This window comes from Echinops telfairi, unplaced genomic scaffold, assembly GCF_000313985.2.
Source record: "Echinops telfairi isolate 266 unplaced genomic scaffold, ASM31398v2 ScPeMD7_7469;HRSCAF=8507_1, whole genome shotgun sequence".
Classification (NCBI taxonomy): domain Eukaryota; kingdom Metazoa; phylum Chordata; class Mammalia; order Afrosoricida; family Tenrecidae; genus Echinops; species Echinops telfairi.
In genome coordinates this window covers 120,531,441-120,542,628 of record NW_022111373.1, presented here as the reverse complement: position 1 = coordinate 120,542,628, position 11,188 = coordinate 120,531,441, and the positions used below count along the sequence as shown (strand labels likewise).

At 45.6% G+C, this 11,188-nt stretch overlaps 1 pseudogene; it reads right to left on the bottom strand.

Moving 5' to 3' along the window:
- Positions 1-3,635: 3,635 nt before the first annotated feature.
- On the bottom strand, positions 3,636-5,304 carry LOC101644202 (annotated as a pseudogene).
- Between the last annotated feature and the right edge of the window lie 5,884 nt (positions 5,305-11,188).

The window sequence follows — 11,188 nt, the reverse complement described above, 5'->3', positions numbered from 1 at the left end:
TTGAGAATGAGGGGGTTCCGAGCAGAGGCCCAAACCTATCTGTAGACAAAGGAACATCCCTTCACAGAAAGATCACAGGGAAGGGATGAGTCAACCAGGGCGCAGTAAAGCACCGATAGAATGCATAATAATTCTCTGGTTCCCTGAGGCTTCCTCACCCCCCATTATCATGACCCCAGTGCTGCTTCTCACTTCAGACCATGTACACAGGTATAGATAAAAGATGGGGGCTCAGGACACATGGAATCCAGGAACAGGAATGCGAATAGCAATATCTGATGGGTAGGGGCGAGGGTGGGGGAGAGGAGGGAAGAAGTGGGTTCTGATCACAATGTTCAACACATAAGCACACACACTCCTCCAGGGGGAAGAACAACAGAACCCATGGGGGAGGGAGACAGCAGTTGGTGTGAGATATGAAAATGATAATCCTAATTTATCATCTATACAGGGGTCATGGGGGAGGGGGGAGGAGGAGCTGGTACCAAGGTCTCAGTAGAAAGTCAATGTCTAGAAAAGAAAGATATGTATAAATATGCCTGACACGATTGATGTACGGATTGTAATAAAGGTTGTAAGAGCTCCCAGTCAAATGATCTTTTAATTTTAAAAAGATATGAAAACAATAATAATTTATAATTTATCAAGGGTTCACAGGGTGGAAGAGGAGGGAGAGAGGGGGAAAAATATGAGAAAGTAAATGTTTATAAAATGATGATGGCAACATATGTACAAATATGCTTGATACAATTGATGCATAGAATGTTATAAGAGCTGTAAGAGCCCCCAATAAGATGATTAAAAAAAAAAAAAAGATTCACCCCTCCTGGATTTCATATGCCAGGAAACATACAAATAAGAAAGAAAAAAGCTAAGAACAATAACAAAATAAAATACAGAAAATCTCAATCAAAAATAAAGCAGAAAATATTAAAAATCGAGCCACTTTTAAATGGGTCAAAAAGGAGATCAAGTGATAAAGTGTTAAATTTTAACCTACCTACATCTGTCTTAATCCACTTTCCATTACACTCTGAATGATAACAATTAATAGATGTTCATTCAAAAATCAAAGATAAACTATAACATACATTATCTTTGTGGCAAAGACTGAGCCAGTTAGTAAGTTTTAAATGAGATTTACAGAGAGAAAACGAAATGAAACCCATTCCACGCACAGGGAGCAGTCGATACACAGACAGGGAGATAAGTCAGCAGGTTGGTTACAGAATGCACACTATTTAGTATGGTCAGTGTGTAAAATGTAAAGATGATAAACAATGTGAAAGAGTGTTGCACGCCACAATACGGATGTAAGATTTTAATCCGTTGGTGATGGGAAGCAGCCATGGAAAAGAAATATCAAATTAGGTTTTTAAAAGATCAGAGTATTGTTACCCGTTACCATCCATCCCATCAACCACAAGTCACAGGCCTCCTGCAGAACCGCTTCAGACTTCCTTGTAGGATTTCCTCATAGGCTGTGATGTTCATGGAAGCAGACTACCACATCTTTCTCCCAGAGGTGCTAGTAGGTTCTAACTCCTGACCTTTCAAGGGCAGCCCCATGTTTGAACTGCTTTACCACCTTGTGGCTAGAAGGTGACAATCGAACGACAGCTCTCCATGAGGAGTGCTGTGTGTAGTATGCTGACAATGTTCAACAGGTACAACTTCAAGGAAAGAAACGCTAGAGAGTGCTCACTTTTCAGCTCCAAAAGGAAGTCATGGAACAAGTACCAAAGATATTCTCACAGTTGGCATACAAGGGGTACTGGTGGAAAAAATGATATTTTTTTTCAGAGCTATTTATTTAAATTTTTTTCTTACAAAATAAACATAACACCTTCAAAGTACTCTCCATTCCACTTAATACATTTGTCAAATCTGCGATTCCATTCTTGGAAACATTTTTCAAACTCCTCTGTTTGGATGGCTAACAGCATCTCTCTTGTTTTAGTTTTTACCTCTTCTATGCTGTCAAATTGCTGTACTTTCATGCTCCTCTGCATTTGTGGGAACAAAAAGAAGTCACATGGAATGAGGTCTGGTGAATCAGGTGCATGGGGCCAAAGAGGCATGCTGATTTTGGCTAAAATCTGGCACCCTGAGATGGTTGTGTAAGCAAGTGCATTATCATAGTGGCAAAACCAGTGCCCTGTCTGCCACTAATCAGGCCTTGTTTGTTGCACACTGTTAGGCTATCTTTTCAGAACCTCTAAAGAGAAAGCTCGATTAACAATCTGACCTGATGGAACGAACTCAACCTGGGGAGTTGACAGATATCCAGACGAGATTTGTCATCAATTGACATTTCACCTTTTTTGAAATGAGAAAACCTCTCAAACACTTGAGTTTTTCCCTTAGTGCTGTCCTTGTAAGCTGTGTTCAACATCACAACAGTTTCTACGGTACCCCCCACCCCACAATCGGGAAACAAAATTTCAAGGCCGCACATTGTTCTATTAAAGCAGCCATCACAAAAAACAAGTTTTGAGTGAAACTGCTTGTATGGAAAAATTCACTGTGACTGGAGAGAACCTTCCCAGGAGATTCCACTGTGTGTACTAACTCAGAGTGAGTTGCTAGCTGGAAAAAAGTGCTTACTACTAAGGCTACATGCTGCCCAGCACAATTCTGGGTGTGTCTTTTTGGGTACCCCCTCTTATTTGAACCAGCTAACAAGTCATTCTGCATCCAACTGGCATCAGGATGGTGCCATATTGCACCTGCATATGTGTATATTAAGTGTATAAAGTACTTTCTGAATGAATGAATACATGAATGCTACGAGAACAGAAAAGAGAAAACCGATTATACTAATAATTAGAATAATAAGTATATGATGAATAGAGATGCACTGCATTGGAAGAATGGTGTTGGCAAAAATATTGGATATACAATGGAATGCTAGCGGAATGAACAAATGAATCTTAGAAGAATTACAATGAGAGCACTTCTTAGAAGAACGCTGAAATGTGGGCTTATCATCAGGCAAGACCATTCCCGTAAAACAAACAGCATGATTGGTGAAGTACCAAGTCAGAAAAACAACAACAAAGGAAACTCTGGATGAAATCTATCCACTTAGTGGGCACTGCAATGCCCTCATACGAACATGCATATCACAGACAACACAGCACCAGTCATGAAAGTGGCACAGGGCCAAGCAATGTGTGCCTGGTTATATATGAAGTCGCTGAGAGCCAGAGCCCACGCTACAGTCACTAGTAACGACAGAGGCACAAGAATGATTACTGGGATACTCAGAGTGGGAAAGATACTTAGCCTTACTAAACTTCAGTTTCTTTTTGTATGAAATAGATATGGCATTTTCCTTTGGTCGAGTAGCTGGGATGTTTTTCCCATACAGAGATAACATCATGAGCAAAGAACAGGCTACATAAAATAACTTAACCTTTTAGGGTAACCATGCATAATTTGTTGTAGCTGAAGGATTGGTGAAGAAAAAAGAGTAGTAGAGAAATAAGGTTGAATAAAAGTCAGGGACTAGATTTTTTTTTAATCCTTTTATTATTCTTTTTTTAAACAAACGGCCCCAGGGATAGGGAAGCAGGGGAAAGGGGAGGAGGGGAAGTGAGGCCCCAGCCCCACAGGCCCTCCCCACCCACCCCTTTCCCCCTTATATACTTATAATCTATATACAAGCCCCAGGGGCGAGGGGGTTAGGGGGAACTCCCCCTCAGCGGGGTGGGGGCAACCCAGGGTCCTTGTCCCCTCGGGACCCACGTTCCTCTGCCCATCGAGAGGGCCCTTCTCGAGGTGGTGGCCCTGTCCGCTCCCAAGGCTTCGGCATCCAGCGCAGGGCATCCGGGCGGGGGAGACCTGCTGGTAGAGGTGGATGCGCTGGGTGCGGAAGACACCACTGTAGGTAGAGGACTGGCCTTTGAGACTGGAATTCAGGCCCGAGAAGGACCTTCCGCCTGGGGGTGTCCGTGAAGACCCAGGCCCTCCAAGGCCGCTGTTCAGTTTTCGATAATCCTGCACCGGCTTCAGTTCCACTGGGTGCAGCTCTGCTCGCCCCATGCTAGCAGGGAAGGGCCTGCCAGGTCAAGGCAGCACCCTAGTAGCAGGAGCAGGTGGAGGCCGCACAGCCAGGCTGGGGGGCTGCAAAGCTGGGCCCACAGGTAGGAGAGAGAGGGGCGGGGGGCCAGGCGGTGGTGCTGGCGGCAGAGAGGCAAAGTTCATCACGGGCAGCTGTGAGCCCAGCACGGGCAGAAGCACCTGCTGAGCAGGTGCCCCCGAGAGAAGGAAGCCATTTTGGCCACCGGGCTGCAGAGTAGCAGAATAAAAGTCCGAAGGGGATGGCAGATCCTGGCGTACCTGCAGCAAGGGTGGGTCTGGCAGAGGGCTAGGGCAGAAAGCTGGAGAATAGAGAAAGGAAGGGGGAGGATAGAGCACCCCTCCAGGGGCAACTTCCCAGTTCTGTTGCTTGCAATGCTGAGAAATCCAGAAAGTGGCCCTTGAGGGCTACCCCAGAGAGCAATGCTGAGGGAGGGGCTGGGCCTGGGGGCAAGTACAGGGGCTGTGACCTGAAAGGGTGCAGTGAGGGGGTCCCAGGGCGGAAGCCCCCCTGGTTAGGATGTAACTGCGAGTCTGTGGCTCCCCCCAACACCTGAGAACCAGGAGGCCCAGGGCTGCCGTAGAAGACCTCAGGGTGGAGGCGCGGGCCTGAGTAGCTGGGCTCTGGGCCACCACAGTGCCCAGAGCCCGGGGGTTTGGACCGTGGCTCCGCAGAGGCAGCAGTGCTGGGGCGCAGCTCCCAGTCTCGGGGCAGGGGGATGGCCTCAGCGGCTGACGCTGTTAGCTCCCCCTCTGCTTTTAAACTGTCTCCCACCACTAGGCACAAGTCTGTGTCCTTGTCACTGGTGCCAAACTGGACGGGGGACCAGGTCGCTGGGAGGGGTGAAGGGGGCCAGGCTCAGGGCCTCGGTCAGCCGCAGTGATCGCTCTGTGCCAATAGGGCCAAGGGGCAGAGGTTGCTCCCGGGGCAGCTCCTTTTTTTTCCCTGTCGTGGGGGACAGGTGGCAGTCTCCTGGGAGGCTCAGAGGGCTCAGAGCTAGGTGGACCCTCACCAGAACCTGCATTCAGGGGTGAGCGGGCCTTTTGGGGGGCCCCTCTGCTGCCCCCTTGAGTCCTCCATCAGGGGAACTTCGCTGGCTGCAGGGACCTGATGACACCTGAGAATTCCCACTCAGGTCTACCCCACTGTCAGACTGACTCATCTCGGTGCCAGCTACATCCTCAAAAGGGCTCAGGGGCTCCATCCAGGGCTCCACGCCAGGGCGGTAACTCTTCCGACTAGTGGCAAGTATGTAAACGATTCCAGATGTGAGGGGTCAAGGCCTCCGTGCTTGTATCTCTTGACTCTCCCAGAGGAGCTGGGCCTTCAAGCTTCGGGCCCAACAATCCAGAGCTATGAGGTGGCGGCAAGGATTCCTCCTGCGTTAGCTCCGGTTCCCTGGGAGGCCGTTCTCGCCGTTTGGTAGGGAAGGGAGTTACCCCGGTAGAGTCTCGAGGAGCAGGGGCCAGATCTTAGGTCTTCCTAAAATTCTGATATGTTACACAAAAGGATAAACCCCATGAATAAAGTGCGTATTTCTTAGCATTAAAGAAGTGGGAGAATACTTCCTGCGTCAAATTATAGATATAAATTGGTTGAAAAATCCTAAATTGTCTCTTCATTCTTTTGTTCTTCAATTCCAATCCTACCTTTCGAGAAGACTAAGGGAGCCTTTCCAAAACCCAGAAACCCTTTTAGAGATAATGGTTTCCTGGGTTGTTCAAAACCAGAAAGTGGGACAGTAGAGATCCAAGAGGGATTTTTTTTTTCAAGTATGCTTATTATAGCACACCAGGGATGTTATCTGGAATGGCAGCTAAAAGTCTTTAGAGAGCAGAGAAATGATCATTGCTTATTTTATAAATCTCCCCTAAAGTTCCTGAAGGCTAATTCTATTCTCACCCAGAGTTCAAAGCCTGACCACCAGACAGTGTGGTTTGAAGTAGAAAAATGGGCTGGACCAGTTTCTCCACTTTGAAGTCCCCAGAAAGGAGGATCGTTTCAGGGGCTTGAAGCGCGCACACACCAAACACGCTTTCCCGTTGCCACTGCTAGCAAAGGGTGAGTTTGAATTGAGCTTTAGAAACCTTAGAGAAAAAAATTAGCGTAGTGCTTTCATATCTAGATTTGCTTCCTCTCAAATTAATCTCCCCCCAACATGTCGAACCCATTTACATCACCCCACACCAGGCTGAATCATCGAGTGAGTTATTGCAAAACGTTAGTATTCCAGAGATCCAGAAGGGCTGAAACCTTTGGCTCTGTGTGTTTCTAAAGGGAAAATAGATCTGTATTTTAAACCCAAGAGATATAGAGCGTGACGAGTCTCAGGTGGACCCACAACATAGCACGTGCCCTCTCCCTAACCCATGTGTGTCCAAAAGCTCACTTCGAACCCACGAATTTGGACTACATTTCAAGCACCTTTTTCCTCTTTCTTCTCTTGCATGCTCCATTTTTTCCAAAGCGGTCACAAGTATTCAACCTTCACTCATGGGTAGTCATTAGCTTTCAAACAACCAAAGGCTTTCTTGAAAACCTCAGCCATGGTGAAATGCAGTGTCAAAAACACAACCTAAATGTGTTTTTGATGGGCCGACCTGGTGGTTTTGATGCACTTTGTTTGATGGCAGGGATTTAATCTTGGTGATAAACATGCATTTCTGATACCATGATAAAACCAAGTGTCTTGGGCACAGGGACTTGTCTCTTTTTAAAGCGATTTGGCAGCACCCCCTTAAACATGACTGTGCATGTTTAATGATTCATTCTGCCCCTTTGGTTGGTCCTCGCCAATTAGCTCAAAGGGGGGAAATGAAATGAAGAAGGAGGCAAGATACTTCCGGCTTTAGGTTTTATGGCTCCAAGCTAAAAAACAAAGGCTGGCATTGACCGAGTTGCTAGCGAGGCAAGGCGAAGGGTGATGCTCAGAGCTGTGAGAGCAAATGGGCATTTGTGCAAAAGTTTCCAAGGAGAATGCAAGTTTTAAGCATGAGAGTGAGTTGTAAGTCTCTTGTGATGCGTATCTCTAGAAACCCCACTGATCTCAGCATGATTGACATTTATGAGGATGACCTTAAGGTAGGCGTGAGGCTGGTGTTGATTTTTGGGTGCTTGCTCGTTGTTTCCATGACTTAAAGGAAAGTAGTTTGAGGTGTCAGTTGCTGCAGCGCTAATCTTCTCCAGGCCAGCATGAAGTGAGCACAGAGCCTGAATTCCTACCTGCCTTTGACAGATTACTAAAATAGCTGGCTGCCCTTGGATGCCTGGTGCTTCAGGGTGTAACTTACTCATTGGCTGCTTCCTCCACATACCTCCCCAGATCTGCCACTTTCCCATCAGGGCTAGTGCCAGAATGTTAGCATCAGATCTGCTTAATGTCACCCTCCTGCAAACGGAGCACAGTAAACATATTGGGCAGTCTACAAGAAACACTGGAGATGAACAGTTTAGACTTAATATCTGTCAGGGAGAGCAGGGACCATCTGGACAAGGCAGTTAATGATCAGCATTAGAGCAGCATGCATTGCTAGGCTTAACTGTAATCGCTGGGCCTCAGTTTAACAAATGGAGGGGAACTGAGAGGGGATTTTAGCAATACAGCCCAAGATCCCCCGAGGTCCTGCAGGAAGGAAATGAGATAAAGTCTCACCTGGCAGTCACCATGATATCCGTGTACTCTCACTCTCAGACAACAATCACCGTCTAGTGTTTAAGGCACATGTAGAAGAGGATTTAGAAAACAGTTCTGGATGTGTAAATACTTTTTTCTATCCAAGAAAAGAGAGCTTTTTCCCCTTTCTTACTCAGAAGCGACTAGAAAGCTGTTCATGACTGCAGCGAATCCTAAATGCCCACAGGCCTTCCCAAGAATGGACTGGAGGAGAGAGCCCCTATTTATCCACGAGCCCCAGCCTTTGGATCGGCTCTAGGAAGAAGGGTGCCGAAAAGGGTAGAAGCTTTTCTCCAGACACTGGGGTTCACTGCAAATATTCCTACAGATGAAAGTAAAGGGGTCCCCAAATCATGAAAATCCATTTCTAAGAAATATATAAACTAAAATACTGTCAGTGCTTCTAAAAGCCAAGGCTACCATGGGGTGCGCTGGTAGGTTATTTTGTTTATTAGGTTGTGATTGAATTTCTAAAGCATTATCCATTCATTTTTCGGACCATGGAGCTGAAGGTGGGAGATTGAGGCCATTTCAAGTCAGAAATCCAGAGTTCATCCTGTTATGGGTAGCAACACCCAATGTGGGTTTAATATTTTAGTGGTTTTCTTATCAGGAGCCTTACTCTAAACAACAACAACACATAGACCTTTGTATGTACTGTCCAAACTCTTATTTCAGAATTAGACAAGTATTTAGGGCCTTGAAATGAGATCTTAAGCTTCGGTCTTTGTACTTAGCATAGTGGGTCCCTGAACGCTTCCTGAGGCAGGTATGCAAACGGCCATCTACAGACATCAAAAGTGGAAAACACAGTGCCTGGCTGCAGCCACTGCCCTATGGCACACCCGTGGCAAACTGTATTAACGTACAATAGCCTTGTTTCTCAATGGGTCTCAATGTACAAGAGCCTCCCAGTTTTTAACACAACCACTTTCAATCATTCTCTTGGGAATTAAACCTGTCTGACATGCTGCAGTAGGTTGGCTTGATAGAGAAACAAATCCAGGGACCCTCGCATAGCTATTAGAAAAAGCTTTATATCAATAAGCAATCATATACCAAGAAAGCATCACAGTCCGACACAAGTCCATAAGTCTGATACTAGTCTATAAGTTCCTCTTCAGACACACACAGCCACGTGCAAGCGTGCAGAATTCAGGGAGAGCGCAGGCCTGTGGTACAGAGCCATGGGGATCCGTTGTTGGTAGAAACATGGCAGGGTTCCAGCCACTCTCGGGGTGGCCACCAGAATCCCAGCAAGCAGGAAGGTGGAGTGCCAGAGAGCGACAGCGGTTCCCAGAGTCCTTATTATCAGAAGGCCACACTCCCAAGAAAGCAGGATCAAGTTATGACCTGATTGACAGATGGAATCCCACCCCTATACTTTTATGTATCTGCAAGTTGACATAAAATCATCTAACTACCACACATGCTATATACTATTTTATCAAATATATTTTAAATCCCAGGGGAATATACATTAGTGGGGAGAAAAAAAGGAGGAAAAGAAAGGGGGAAAAAAACCAACAATGATGTATTTAGGCATGTTATATATAGAATAGGAAAAAAGTATTGATACAAAATTATTGTATTTTCTGTGAAATAAAATTGCAAAATATGAAGCTATTGTTCTTCAGCATATTCACCATATGTGCACTTCTGCAGGTGTTGCTCCGTCTTTCTAACCCTTCTGTGGAGAAGTATACACTCTTCTATTTGCACCAAAAGAACAGTTTGGCCATCTCAAGAAGCTCACGCTGCATTCCTATGCAATGTTATTTGAGATTTGGGAACAGAAAGAAGTCTGAAAGGCCAAGATCAAGGCTGTCAAGTGGATGGGGTGAGGTTTCTCAGTAAAATGCTCATAGGCTAGGACAGCCCCTCCTATGCTTAACATATGAGTAGATGTGTTGTAATAACAGGAAACACAACTCATGATGTGACTCTCTGGGCCTTTTTCTCACCAGTGCAGTAGTCAATTTTTTTAAACTATCCTCATATTTTTTAATGATTGTTCTGTGTCCTTTGAGAAGTTTTATCAAGATTATTTTTAAACTATCCTCATATTTTTTAATGATTGTTCTGTGTCCTTTGAGAAGTTTTATCAAGATTATCTCCTCGGAAGAAACAACAACAATCTGAGCTGGCCTTGAACTGACCCAACAGATGCACTGGAAGCCAGTATTTGATTGGACCTTTGTTTAAAGTATCCAAATGAGACTGAGGCTTATTACAGAAAGAACTTGTCTATAGCCATCCGCTAATTGCAGACACATGCATAAATACATTTTGTTTGGAATAAACCTGTACATGTATTAAATGGAACCCTAGCAGCAATGTTTTTATTTACCCTCGTGAGTGTGTTTGTGCGTATGTACATGTGCTCAGTGCCACTGAGTTCATTCCAACATCTAGCAACCCTATGGACAGGGTAGAACCTGCCCTGTGAGTGTCTGAAACTGTAACTCTTTACAGGAGTAGGAAGCCTATCTTTCTTCCCTTGGGCGGCTGGTGTCTTTGAACTGCTGATCTTGTGATTCACACCCCATCACACAAGCACTAAGTCATCAGGGTGCTCTCCCTCTGTCTATGCACACATACACAATCTTATTTAACTCTTAGCATGACCTTTTGACTTTACCAATAGGTCCAAGATCAAGAATCCACAGTAATGCAACATTTTGCCAGCCTTGGATGCTCACCTACAACCCTAAATGTGCATCTTGGAAGCTTCCCTCCACCATGGAGTCATGTGAGTATCCTATATGTTTATTTTTCCTACATAAACTGCAGACACAATGCTTTGAAAATTATTTCGTTTTTAAAGCACATCACACACCATGGAAGTTAAGGTCCTGGACTGAGAGGGAGAAGGGTGTGAGGCAGAGTACAGTCATGAAAGACCGCGGGCCTGGTGATTGGATGGGGGCTGTTGGGACACCCCGAGACTGTGCTCCTTAGCGGCCCATGGACTCTGCGCTCACTAAGCTCACCCCAGTGTTGAAATAACCAGCCATTTGGGATTGGGGGCAAAGCAGCATTTCCCCAAGGACTGGGGATGGGGAAATAAGGAGCAGTGTGAGCCGGAAACAGTGGGGGGTGGGGGTGGGATGGGGGGGTGGCACACTGAGGGTGCTGAGGGGAAAAAGAAGTATCCTCAAAACAGTGGCTCTAAGGGGAACTAATGGGCCAGTTTAAAAATAATAATAAATAAATAAAATATGACAGGAGAAGACTTTAGAAAAGTAGTATGCAGCCTTGTTCAACAAAGATGGAATGAAGAACACCATGTGCTATGTCCATGAAGACATAGTCATTACATGTAGAAAGCCAGAAAGAAAGTCACCCAGCTGAAGGCACTTTTTTAGGGATGCTGGGAGGACTGAGTTTCTCTCCTCCATCTAATAAGTGTCATCTACCTTTGCCTTGTC